At 47.6% G+C, this 14,377-nt stretch overlaps 1 protein-coding gene across 1 annotated transcript in view; it reads left to right on the forward strand.

The window, feature by feature from the left end:
• Positions 1–10,640: 10,640 nt before the first annotated feature.
• Positions 10,641–14,377, forward strand: part of LOC146808464 (transient receptor potential cation channel subfamily M member 2-like) — a 1,747,278-nt gene continuing 1,743,541 nt past the window's right edge. Inside the window, exon 1 of the mRNA XM_085623572.1 lies at positions 10,641–10,746. The gene's annotated coding sequence lies outside the window, so the exon portion shown is untranslated. The remainder of the gene's footprint in view (positions 10,747–14,377) is intronic.

Consider the following 14,377-nt stretch of genomic DNA (forward strand, 5'->3'; position numbering starts at 1 on the left):
AGGAAGAAGGGGGACAGCAGAAGCCCAAAACGGTACCTAAAACCGAACTATGCTGGAAAGAGGGTCAGGGGGAAAGCTGTTCCTCGGGCGGGTCCAGATCAGGGGCAAGACATATTCCCCCCCTGTATTGGTTCCACCGCCCCCAGATGGCGTGCCATTTCCGGGGGCGACCTCTGGAGCAATAGACCGTCTTCTCCCTAAACATGCTCCAGTCCATGTTCTCTTTCCACGCGGTCAGTGTAGGGGGCCCCGAGGAGCCCCACAAACGTGCAATGTCCCTTTTGGCGATCATGTTACCCAGGGCCACCCATTGGGTCTGCGCCTCATCAAGGTCAGTGGGCCCCCAGACGTTCAGGAGGCAACACCGCGCCTCCGGCTGCACAGCAATGCCCGTCACCTCCCCCATAACTGCATGGACTCTCCTCCAGAACTCCACAATGACACCACACTCCCAGATGATGTGAAGGAAAGTGCCCACCAAACCACATCCCCTCCTGCACAGGCCGTCCTCCGAGAATCCCATGTGGACCAGCCGCGGTCCCGTCACATAGACCCGGTGCAGTATCTTAAGCTGCACCAGCCTCAGGCGCGACGGGATCGCAACCTCCTTAGGGGAAGAAACCGCTGACTGCCAGTCCTCATTATCCAACTCAAGGCCATCCCTAGTCCACTGTTCTCTCAGCCCCGAGAGCATGTCTGCCCGGACGTTAATCAGTTTCTTGTATATTAGCGAGATCGTGCTCTCGGGCATGTGACCATCCAGGACTCGGTCCTCAAGGGGAGAGGACTCCGGCACCTTCTCACCCTCCACGAGGACTGATCGGAGGGCGTGGCGCAGCTGGATATACCTAAAATACTCGGAGGGCCCCAGCTCATACTCAGTCTGCAACTCCTCAAAGGACTTGACCTTCCCCTTATGTAGCACATCTCCCACTTTGGATATACCTATCAGGTCCCACTTGTCAAATCCCTTCGTGTGCCTGAGCCTCCCCAACCTCTCTGACTCAAACAATGGGGTAGCGAGGGTGAGCCTGTCCTTCCAGCCCAACGAGTCAGTCGCCATCTTCCACACATGCACCGCCACACCCGTGGGCCCCGTGAGGGACGAATCCAGGGACCGTGAATACAACGCCCTGTAGTAGTTGCCACCACGTAGCAACCACCTGTCCATGGCATATCCAGGGCTGAGGGCGGGGCCATAAAACCCATGGTTGATCGCGCTCAGCTGCGTGGCCCAGTAGTACCGTCGGATGTCTGGGAGCGCAATGCCCCCATCATACCAGGGGAGCGTCAATTTTGCGATGGCTATTCGCGGCCGCCCATCCCACAGCAACGTCCGTTGGAGGCCTTCGACCTCCCGAAAGTATTTGGCCGGTACCCAGTCCAAGGTGTTCTGGAGGGCGTAGAGGAAGCGGGGAAGAGACATCATTTTGAACAGGGCCGCACGCCCAACGAGGGAGAGCGGCAGCCGCCGCCAACCTTCCACATCGCGCCTCAAGCGTGCCAGGGGGGGGAGCAGGTTCTTCTCATAACGCACAGCAGGGTCCATGGATATAAAAATCCCCAAGTACACGAAACCCTGCTGGGCGACCTGTATTGCACACGTTCTAGGAATCGGTGGGACCTTGCCACTAAGAACGTACAAGTACGATTTGCCCCAATTAATGACGAGCCCCGAGTTCCTTCCGAATGATGCAAGTACGTCACAAACCACAATAAGCGACTTCTTAGGTGAGGCAAGGTATAACAGGATATCATCGGCATAGAGCGAGATACGGTCCTCGTGGTCGGGCGACCACCGGAGGCCCCGTATTTCCGGGTGCCAACGTATCCACGCAGCCAACGGTTCAAGGGCGAGGGCAAACAACAACGGCGACAGGGGGCAACCCTGCCGAGTACCCCTACCAAGCTGAAACGGAGTAGATGCCCGACCATTCACCACCACATTCGCTAGCGGCCCCTCGTACAGCAACCTAACCCAACTCACAAAACCGCGTCCAAAACCAAACTTAGCCAGCACGGCCCATAAGTATGCCCATTCCACCGTGTCAAAGGCCATCGTGGCGTCAAGGGACGCCACGATCGCCGGTTCCTGCAGCGTGTCCGCCCTGGCGATGACGCCATGAAGACGCCTAAGGTTTAGTGCCGTGTTTCGGTGCGGGATGAAGCCGGATTGATCAGGGTGGACCAAGTCGCCAAGTACTCTAATCAAACGGGTCGCCAGGAGTTTAGCCAGAATTTTCGGCTCAGCGTTGAGGAGCGAGATGGGCCGATAGGAGGCGCACCTATCCCGAGGCTTACCCTCTTTATGTATGACCACAATCGACGCCAGCCGCTGATCCAACGGAAGGATCCCATCCCCCCGCGCCTCCAAAAACATGGTGCGCAGGTGGGGGGCAACTCTATCCGGGAACAGCTTATAGAGATCTATCGGCAATCCGTTCGGTCCAGAGGCCTTACCCGAGTGTAACGCACGGATAGCCCCCGCCACCTCGTCGACCGTTATGTCACCATCCAAATCGTCCCTGTCTATGTCAGAGAGGCAGGGCAGCTCGATATCACGGAGGAGATCAGCCGAGTCCTCGGGCGGCCTGTCCGATACAGAGGAATAAACCCCACGAAAGTACTCCGCGAAACACTTCACAATCCCCTCAGGTTCCACTATCGCCTCCCCGTTCTCACCCATCAACTCCGGCACCACTCTATTGACCCGTTCTTTCCTGTCCAACCACGCCAGGAGTTTCCCTGCCTTATCACCAACGTCATACAGGCGGCCCTGTTGTTCCCTACTGAGGGTCTTAGCGGCGTCCGTCACCAGGTCCCTATATTCCGTCTGCTTCAGGCAAAGCTCATGCAGCGAGGACTCCGTAACCCCCTCCTCCATAGCCCCTTCAAGGGCCGCGATCTCCTCCTCTACCTGCCGTACCTCGCCATCCCTCCGACTCTTGGCAGCCACCACCAGGGAGAGGGCTTCCCCCCGAAGCACGGTCTTAAAAGCTTCCCACAGCGACACCGCCGAGTCCACGGTACCCAGATTTTCTTTGAAGTAACTATCTACCTTCTTTACCAGGGCGCTGCGCATCTTGGGGTCTCGGAAGTACCATGGGTTAATGGGAGCCACCCTCCCTCCTCCCTCCCGACCTAGATCCAGCCGATCCACACTGGTGAGTGGTCAGAGATACCACGTGCCATGTGCCTCGCCTCGGACACCAACGGGGCGTGTGCGGCCAGAGTGAGCAGGTAGTCAATCCTGGAGAGGCTACCATGCACACCGGAGTGAAATGTGTATTGACTCTGTGTGGGGTGCCGGAGCCTCCAGCAGTCTATAAGACCAAACGTGTCCAGGAAGTCTGGAAGCCATTTCTGAGCCCCCCCTGTATCCCTGGGCGGGTATCTATCCAACAGTCCGGAGCCAACAGCGTTGAAATCCCCTCCCACTACCAGCGTACCCCCCGGGAGAGTCAACAAAGCCCTGCCCAGATCTGCAAATGTGGAGGCCTGCAGGGCAGGCGGGACATAGACCGAAACCAAAACCAAAATTCTTCCTTCCCACCGCCCCGCTACCGCCACAAACCTCCCCCTATCGTCAACAATGGTGGAGTCCACCTCAAAAGGCAACGATGTCCTGACCAGGATACCCACACCCCTGGACCCAGAAGAGAATCCCGAGTGTGCAACAAATTTATACCCCTTCCTATTCAAGGCATAGCACGTATTGCCTATGAGGTGCGTCTCCTGCAGCAGGGCGACATCAGGCATCGAGCGTTTCAGAAATTGCAAAACAATCCCCCTCTTGATACGATCCCCCAAACCATTAACATTCCAGCTTATAACATTTAAGCCTCTACCCCCCATCCTCAAACGGAAAGAGGCCCACCCCACACCCGAGGAGCCACCATGGAACAGTCCTGAGGATAATCATCATGCCTTGCAGAAATAAACCCCCCAACAACAAACTCCAAATCCCCGCAACTCCCCCCACCCTGCACCCCTGCAGCAGCTTACAAAGCCCCCCCAACTCGCAGTGTGCCTGTCGCCCCATAAAACCAAAAAAACCTACAAAAAGTACCCTATGGGAGGAAAAGAGCACCCCTCGTCCTCCCGCAACCCTCCACAGTTACTGCACTCATGTCAAGTTCCCAAGTGTAGCCAAAGCAAGTCAGGTCGGCACGAAGATGTCAGCCCTGTCCATCCCGGCCACTATCTCCATGCTCGGCCGTGTCGGCACCCGTCCTACGCCGGGGCAAAGCGTCCAGCCATTCGTCGGCCATAACAGGAGAGTCAAAGAAGAATGTCCGGTCTTCGTGCACCACCCGTAGTTTGGCAGGGAAAAGCATGGCATACTTCAGATCCAGTTCCCGAAGCCTCCGCTTCACCCCTAGGAAACTCTGTCTCTGTCTCTGCACCTGCTGGGTGAAGTCCGGATAAAAGTTTACCGATGCATTCTGGAAGGGAACGGGGCCCGCCACCCTCGATGCTTGCAGGATAGCGTCCCGGTCTCGGAAATGGAAGAGCCGGGCGACAATCGGCCTTGGCGGGGCACCCGCCGTGGGTCGCCCACCCGGCACCCTATGGGCCCTCTCCACAGCAAAGAACTTTCCAAGGCCCCTCGGCTTTAGATGATTAAGGACCAAATCCTCGACGAGCAGGTCCACCGAAGCCTCATCCGAGGACTCCGGGACCCCGATGACGCGCACGTTGTTGCGCCTGGCCCGGCTCTCGAAATCCTCCAGCCGGCGGGCGACGAGGTCACTCTCGGTCCTTAGCTTACGGACCTCGATCTGAAGCTCCGCAACATCGTCAGTGAGGCCCGTGGTCTTAAGGTCCAGGCTCTTAACACGCTCGTTCGTCTTGCCCAGGTCCGAACGGATCAGGTTGACATCCACCAGGATGGCATCCACCTTATGCGCCAGGGCCTCGAACTGTCTCCCCATCGAGGTCTGCATCCCGTCGAGCGCGCCCATAACGTCCTGAAGGGAGAGCTCCGGCGCCACAGGCGAGTCCACCTTTTGGGCCTCCGGCACCTGGCTCGATCCACTCGGTGACGCTTTCTGGAGAGCGTAGCGGTCCATGCTGTTGGCTTGGGTATACGGTCCCCGCCTGGTAGTCTTAGTCTTCAGCCGATCCCCTTCCGCCTTGCCCGACATAATGGGCTCCGGGCAGGCCCATGCAGTCAAGGCTGATCCCTCTCTGAGAGAGGGAGAAGGAGTGTACAGTTCAGCCTTATGCTGCCAGAGCAGCCCGCAGAGCGTCCCAGGGGTAATAAAGCCACCCCGAGCTCTCCAGTGTCCGGGCAGACAAAGGAAACGAAATCGAAAGTGAAAGAGCGGGGACCTCCGTCCGACCGTTCACGCCTCGCCTGGCCGTTGTTGATCAACCAGGAGCCGGGCTTCCTGCCAACTCCGGCCCCTGGCATCACCGGGGGTCAGGCCGCGATCCTCCGCCAGGCATAAGTCCAGTTCCCGATGGGCGATCCGACCACGGGTGGCATCAATCAGCTCCCTGCCAACTCAGCAACACGATGCCATGCATACCATCAGGATTAGAGACAGGATAGTCGACCGAGGGCGCGAGGGTCTCGGGAGCTCTGAGCTCACGCGGCCATCTTGGTCAAGCGCTAGGCTCCTCCCCCCAACTGATGCATTCTTGAGCATTAAAACTGTACCAAGACTAGAAAATTTCTGGGATCTTGTTACCAAAGTACTAGATAGGAAACTATTTTTCCAGATGCGGGTGGGAGCGTTGCCCCTAAACTCTTTTGTAGCCCGGTGGGAGTCCACGAGTAGCAACTCATGTCCTTTCTGCAAATCCCAGATGGAAACTTTAGCACACATGTTTTTTGCTTGCCCTGCCTATGCGGCCCCTAGGCGTGTATGGTTGAGACCTGTTTGTAAACTACTGGGTACTAGACGGAGTGTTGAAGCAGGAAGACTCCTTCGTACCTGCACTGACCCGGTAATTGTTGTGGCCGTTGCTAAATTTCTGGGGTGGGCATGGGTTATAAGAATTAAGAGTATTAGCTAGCAAAGTGTTAATTGCCCTGGATGTAACCCACAATGATTTTATTTTGTATTATATGCATTTTTTTAAAATTGTAAATATTTTAAATAGTATCAATTTTATATCGTCTCTTTGTTAATTTACTTGTGTGTTTTGTACCTGTACCTGTTTTGTATCGCTTTTATGACTTATGTCGAATAAAGCTGTTTTGGATTGGATTTGGTCTATAAAATTTACTCATACACTTACCCAACAAACCTGGTTTCTTAATTCTCACCCATTCTCCTACCCTAAAATGATGTTGTTTAGTATTCCACTTCTTGTCATACCACAATTTGTTCTTTCTTTGTTTATTTTTTACCTTTAAACTGATATCCATTTTGTTAAGGTCAGACCTTATGTTATTTTTACTTTTTTCTTTAATCCACCACGGACACATATCAGAAGCTGGATCTCTGCCCTTCAGCAGACGAAATGGACTAACTTCAGTGGTAGAAGGTGGTGTGATTCTATACATCCACAATCTTTCCCTTAACACATTTTTCCAATCCTCTTTTTCCTTAGTCACTTCAGAAATGTAACTTTTCAAAACGCGATTAAAGCGTTCAACCTGACCATTTTCGTGTGGTGAATATAAGGATATTGTGATGTGTTATATGCTATGACCTTTGAGGTATTCTTCCATATCGTTAGAAATAAGTTGAACCCCATTATCTGTGACAATTTCTGAAGGGCAACCTTCCCTAGCAAAAACTTCCTTAAAGAAATCCAAAACTTTACTGGTGGTAGCCATCTGAACCAACTTGACCTCTGGCCATTTTGAATGATAATCCACTAATACAAAAGCATATCGTGAATCAAACGATAAGTTTGAAAAGGGACCAGATATATCAAATGACAATTTCTTCCAGGGTTCTTCTGGCCACTCCATACTCTTGAGTGGAGGTACCACAACCCTAAGCATCTTATCAATGGAACAACAATTCTCACATTCCCTAACTACACGATCTACCATCCGATCCATTCCTGGCCACCAAAAGTAGTTTCTAATCAAGCGTTTCATAGCAGACATGCCTGGATGAGAACTATGAACTAATTTGAGAATAGTCTCTCGCACACCAAATGGTGGTATACATTTCCCATCCTTGTAAATAAAATCACCATCCAACTTTAACTCTTCTGCAACCTTATAAATAGGCATGAGTTCTTCAGAAACATTATTTTTTTTAGGCCACCCTTCCAACATAAACCTTTTTACAGATTGCCATAACAAATCATTTCTTTCACTGTCTTTCCATGCTTCCTCTGAAATATCCAAAAAAGCTCCAACAACCACGTCTTGAATAGAGGTGACAATATCTAAATCCTCCTCTTTTCCTTTATCATTTGACATACATGGATGACGTGACATAAAGTCCGCCGTAACATTTTTTTTTCCTGGTACGAATTCTGTAACAAAACAATATTCTTGTAACCTAGAAGTTAACCTAGCAATTCTTGCGGTCGACTTCCAGCCTCCACCTGGTGAAAGTATATTAACTAAGGGCTTATGATCTGTTCTCAGAGTGAAACTGGTACCCCAAATGTAATTTCTATAGTGTTCTATTGCCCAAACACACGCAAGTAACTCTTTTTCTATAACTGCATAACGCCTTTCAGTCTCATTTAGAGTTCTCGATGCAAAACAGACATTCCACTCTTCCTTTTCACTTTTTTTGCGACAAAACTCCCCCTATGCCATACAAACTGGCGTCTACAGTGATTATACAGTGTTTCTTCATACAAAACGGCTTTAGGGTGGGAGCATTCACAATCTCCTGTTTGATATCAGAAAATGCATTCTGTTGTAGTTCTGACCATTCAAATACAGCATTCTGTCTTAACAGTATTCTTAATGGCTCCATGTTTGTTGCAAAATTGGTTACAAACTTAGAATAATATTCACACATGCCCACAAAAGATAGTAATTGCTCTCTGTTTTTCGGAGCTGGTGCATTTAAAATACCCTCCACGTTAGATTTTTTAGGTACAACACCATCCCCACTCAGAGAATGGCCCAAATATTCTACGCTTTTTTTAAACATTTTGCATTTGTGAGCTTTCAGTGTCAAACCATTCTCTTTTAATCTTCTACATACTTCAGACAAATGTTTGAGGTGATCCTGATCATTTGCTGAAAAAATCAGAATATCATCCTGGAAACATTTGACCAAATTATCAAGGTGTCTAAAAATATTGAACATGATTCTTTGAAATACAGAAGCCGCAGAGGCTAAACCAAAGGGCATTCTAGTGTACTGATATAGGCCCTGTGGAGTTATAAATGCTGTTAACATTTTTGAATCCTCTGTCAAAGGCACCTGATGGTATGCTGATCTCAAATCCAACGTTGAAAAAACCTTTGCGCCTTCTAACATAGAAACTACCTCCTTAATGTTCGGCAATGGGTGACAGTCTACAATAATCCCTGCGTTTAATGCTCTTAAATCCACACATAGTCTCAATATTTTATCAGGTTTACGGACCAAAACTATGGGTGAAACCCATTCAGATGACTCAATAGGCTCGATGATACCTTCTTTCACTAAATCTGTCAACATATCCTTAAGTTCTTCCCTTATGTTGATTGGCACTGGTCTGATTTTCTGTCTTATTGGTGTAACATCATTTTTTAGTCTGATTTGATGAGAGTAATCTTTAAGTTTGCCCAAGGAGTCAGAAAATACATCCTTAAAAGCATCTTTTAACACCTTTTCCATGTCCTCAGTACCTGTAACTGAAATGTGATTAATGCAAAAAGACTCATCTAATACAACCGGATCTTTAAGTCTAGGATTTAAGATTATACCAAGTTTCCATTGGTCCCTCCAACCCAGAACATTAATACCTTTTACTGCAACATATAGATATATGTTCGCACTTCTATTTTTAAAATACAACCCCGTTTCAAAATAGCCCACCATGTCAATGCGTGAGCCATCATAGCTTAATGGATTTATATTAGATGGAAAAATTGTATTGATGTCAAATTTTCCGCTAAGTTTTTCTTCAAAATATTGCTTGGAAATAATAGTCCATGGTGAACCCGAGTCCGCCATGAGACTAAGATCCACATTAGCCACCTGAACAATACACATTACCTGGTTGGAAAACTCTGCGTTATCTGACACCTCAATTTTTCCTATGGTATCCATCACCGACACCACAAATCCAGCATTTTCTGAGTTGTCTACGGGAGTTCCCCTTGTTCGTGAACACATCTCTTTGTCGGAACTACCTGTCATGCATGAAATTCTTGGCCAAAATTGAGACGCATTTTTCCTTTGATCTCTACACATACTTGCGAAATGTCCAATTCTTCCGCAATTATTACACTCTCTTTTGATTGTTGGACATCCACCAAAGGAAGCCATGTGGTTTCTATTTCCACATCTGTAGCAAGACAAATTTCTTTCATTACCCATAAATTTCTTTTTATCCTTGAATATTGAATTACGAGATAGAACCTGGTTTACACCTTGTGAAACATTTTTTCCTCATCCTGATGTTTTATTGTGCATATTTCTTCTGCTTTATCATTTTTAGTATTGATGTTCTTAACTGTATGCATCCATTTCTCAGTTTGTTCACAAGCCTTTGCTGTTGAAATGGCTTCTAAGAGCTTAGGGTCACCCATCACCCATAGTTGTTCCTGCGTTTTTTTGCATCTAACATGAACTACTATTTGATCCCTTATCATTTCATCTGAAATGTTTCCAAAGTTACAGTGTAAACTTAGGGATCGTAATGATGTTAAAAAGTCATCAAATGATTCATTTTCTTCCTGTTTCCTTGTGTGAAATTTAAATCTATTCAGAGCTATATTACTCGTAGGTTTAAACCTTTTCTCCATTCTCATTAATGCTTCTCTGTATACATTAGTGGCTTCTGCATTCTCTACCATAGTAATCTCCGGCAATGTCCCAAAAACCATCTATCCTTCTGATCCTAGACAATGCAGTAAAATGCTTTTCTTCCTTTCTGCCCCCATCCTTTCTCCGTCTATTGACTTCATATAGTTTATAAACTCCTCTTTCCATCTTGCCCATGGTAATGGTGGTTCTCCCTTACTTTGTAAGAACTTTGCCGGAGGATCAAACTGCATTTATTTTCCTTTTTTTTTAATATTGTATTTCCTTTTACACTTACTTTGTAGTAATTACCTTTAATTTGATATAATGGAACTAGGTTGTGAACTCACACTCCGTTGATAACCTCACTTTTCCATACTTTAGAGATTATTCTGTCTATTTATTATATATATATATATATCATTATTATTTTTTTACATATATATATATCAATGCTCATGCGGCAACAGAGTCTTTTTTTTTTTTTTTTTAGCAAATCTACTGTGTGGAAAAAAACATTTTAGCACAATAAATGAAATATGAACTCACTTGTTCCAACTTCCTCAGTGAAACACAAGCAAAAATGTTTTCTACCTGGACCGGTTGTTTCGTTTACAGCTAGCGTTTTGACTGCTATGCTGTATCCAAGTAAATAAAAATGACCACCACGTTATTACGTGCTTATCTCACTCTTCCCAAAAACCATTGCGCTTCCCAGAATTCATTGTTGCAATCCCAGAATTATTTGCGCTGAATTGCACTCGTTCGGAAGGGCACGAACGCTGTTTACATGGAGATCACATGCGGCACTTGACAGCTGTTGCCGGCTTTCAAAAGAGGCTGCGCGCGTCTAACGGTGAGCGCCTCTGTTTACTTTCAATGTTTGCAGACTTTATCGAATATCCAAAACGTAGACAGTACTTTTAACAACTGACCTGTCCCTACTGCCTTCCTTCTGTGAAATCACTTTTCGTCTATTTCTTCATAACGATCGCGACATACTTGAAAATTGATTCTTATTTAGTTACTTGCCACAGTAAAGCCGATCTAGAATTCTTCCTTGTGACGGAAGTGCAGGTTATTCAGCATACACGTAGACACTTTCCACTTTTCTTCTTTTTTTTTTTTTTTTAATTGACCCGATACACAACTCCAATTCTTCACTCGAACTCTTCAGGGTTCAGGAAAACTTCTCATCTGTGCTGCTTCTCATCGTTGTGAGGAGTCTTCCATCCTCGTCGCCATTATAAAAATCCATGTTAGCCAGATAAGATTAGATTATTTAATGTCAAAATATCGCAGCACAGCAACATACATGTACGTCCTACAGAGCACAACAGCGCAACTGAATGCCTGCAAGGTCAACATTCTAAAACCGTGTTCTGTTGGAATCCGAACACAGACTGAATGATGACAAGTAAAAGTACATAGCATGTTGAAAATGTAACAGAGACATCGGGGTTGCAGGAGTTTTGTAATCAGATCTTCGACAAATAAGTCTGTTGCCAGGCCCTCAGCCCTCTCTGGTACCCCAGAATGTGAAAGTTAATTCTGTGGGCCCGCACGTCATAGCCTTCTAGCCTCCCCTCAAGGGCAGTTGTTGTAGTTTGGAGCTTTTCCACATGTGCCTCAAGGTTTCTGGTGGATGACTGGAGCGTGGATATAGAATCCTCAGTGGCTTTTACCCGGTCCCCCAGGTTTCGAAGGTCAGCATGCATCAGCGTTACCTCAGAGGTGACCATATCGATTTTAGTTTTGAGCGCTGAGCGCACTCCTTGGAGTGCAGTCATTATATCCTGTAGTGTGGGGCTTCCTTCATTAGTCATCAGCTTCTAGCGCTGGTCGTCGCCCCCTTCCGTCGGGGTGTCTAACTTAGGTTGTGTAAATTTATCAAATTTTGTTTGGTGCGTCGTTTTTGCACCTTTGAGGTTTGCCATCTGAGTGTTGATCGGCTGTGGCCACTCCTTTCGCACTTCCCCAGTTGGCTTCCCCGTCCACCTCAAACAGCTGGTCTGGTCACTGTTGCTCTTCTTTATCCTATCTTGTTGTTTTGTTGTTGCAGGGGCCAGTAACTTTGCCTTTGTCTACCGATAGTTTATTGTTGTGAGACTATTTATTCAGGGTCTCTGATACAGGGCAGCATGGTTATTATGCTCAGCGAATATTATGCAGCCATTAAGTTGGCGAAGAGTAGTTTCTATGCAGAACGATAGGCCAAAGCTAAAAACAATAGTAGAGAGATATTTTCCATTGTTAGAAGCTTTTTGGCACCTTGTGCCGAACAAGCGGCTCTACCCGCCTCATTGCAATGGTGCGAGGAGCTATCCTCCTTCTTTATTAAAGATAGTTTGGTGAAGAGTGTTCGGGGGCCGAGTTCCCCTTCCCTCTGTCTCTCACTACTTTCCCCTCTGTGCCACTTTCACTCACTGGATTTTCTCAGATAGCTGGGTAAGATATATTGGCTATCCTTAAATCCCTTAAATCGGGCTCCCCGACAGATCCATGTCCTGCCAGAGTTCTGGCGGGAGTTGCTGAGGTCTTCTATCCAGAAGTAACCACGATCATTAATCTATCTTTGCCTACGGCCAGGGTCCCTTTGATTTGGAAGCAGGCAAAGTTGTTGCCACTTTTAAAAAAACCCTTGTTAGATCTGCTGAAACCTGCCAATTATCGCCCCATCTCTCTCCTTCCGGCTCTGACTAAGGTTTGCGAAAAGGTGGATTTTCGTCAGCTCGATACCTTCACTGAAGCATTTGGTGCCCTTCATCCGGCGCAGTCCGTATTTAGGAAATCCTTTAGCACCAAGACTGCACTAGTGGAAATGGCTGAGGCAATCAGGGAATGCCTGGACGCAGGCGGCAGGGCGGCCTTGATTATGTTTGACCTCTCTGCCGCCTTCGAAACGGTGCCCCACCAACTCCTCCTCACTCGTCTCTCAAATATTGGTATTTCTGGCCCTGCCTGGGATTGGCTGAAATCTTTTCTGGAAGAACGCTTTCAGCAGGTCTGGTTACCACCTTTTTCTTCGGCCGCCAGGAAAGTGTCCACGGGAGTTCCTCAGAGTTCTACCCTGAGCCCTTTGCTTTTCAACATCTATTTGGCGCCCCTAATTTTTCTGGCAGAGGAGCTGGGGGCAAAAATAATTGCTTATACCGATGATACCCAGCTCCTATTCACCTGGAAGGACCCCGACCTGTCGACAACTTCGGTTCAGAACTGTCTCTCGTCTGTATTTCAGTGGCTTGCTTGTGCCCAACTGAAGTGCAATGAGGATAAGTCGGAGGTCCTTCTGTATGGCTCATTTCCACCTGCCTTTGGAGAAATTTTATGGCCGCCAGACTTTCCTCGACCTAATTCAGATGTTAGGGGTAGTTTAGTAACAGCTCACCCATCAGAATCCGCATCTGTCGTCCTCTCACCGGCCCCCACCTACACTGGCTACAAGGTCAGAATCTGTCTCCGATTTCTGTATCACATTCTGCTCTACACAGCCCCCACCTTCTCCTCACTCTGAAGCTGTCAAAGACAAAAAGACTACTCAATTCCATAAAAACTGCAATAATTCGCCCAATTGAAAAATTATTTTTATATACAATTTGCTCTCAGGGGGTCATAATCTTACCGTCTTGACCCAGCACATTGGCTCACTGGACCACCAAGAACACAAACCTGTATTCTTGAACAATTTGCAAATTCGAAATACCCACAATTTTTTCTCAAGCTAAACCCTTAATGGATCACTAATTATTTTTCGTTAACACTTCGTACATTAGGGGTGTCATCAAATCACAGGTGGTGCTCTTTCTCTAGCTACACCCCTCTCAATTCCCTTTTAACAACGTAAACAAATGTTGGACCATGAAAACACCAGGCATGTGCTGATCTTTTGGCGGGAGGCTCAAGAACACTTGAGCCACTATATCATTATCATATGTATCGGGGTACTTGCGGTGGCACTCTAACTGGTCTTTCTACTGGGGCCACCCTTGCTAGGTCCTCTGAAAGGACGGGATAAATACCAGCAACGTCAGTATTTCTTTCTCTGTCAGCCTGCGCTCATTTTACCTGCTCCACATCCTCCCGTAACATCTTTTCCTTTCCTTTGTTAGACTCCTGTCTACTTCTCTCCGCTTCGTGAAACACTTACTCCGCCCCTCTATGTGACTCCTTGCGCCAAAACTCAATGGCATCCTTCCGAGCTGGTCTACATTTTCTCCTTCATAAGAGTGTTTCGTTGTCTGTCTACTTGTTCTGCTTTTACTCGGATACCTTCCTCAACTAATACGTTTTCTCTGGCTTTGTCTGAATCCTCCCTACTTTTCTCTTCTTTTCTGAGCGCTTTCTCTGTGCGTCTATGCGATTCTTTACGCCATAATTCAATGGCATCTTTCTGTGACTGTCTGGCTTTCTTTTTCCATAATGCTTCTTCTACTCTCATGATGCAATCTGCATCCCATGTCCCAACAGCGGGCCATCTCTGATTCTCT

The sequence above is a fragment of the Triturus cristatus genome, chromosome 8 (assembly GCF_964204655.1).
Source record: "Triturus cristatus chromosome 8, aTriCri1.1, whole genome shotgun sequence".
NCBI lineage: Eukaryota > Metazoa > Chordata > Amphibia > Caudata > Salamandridae > Triturus > Triturus cristatus.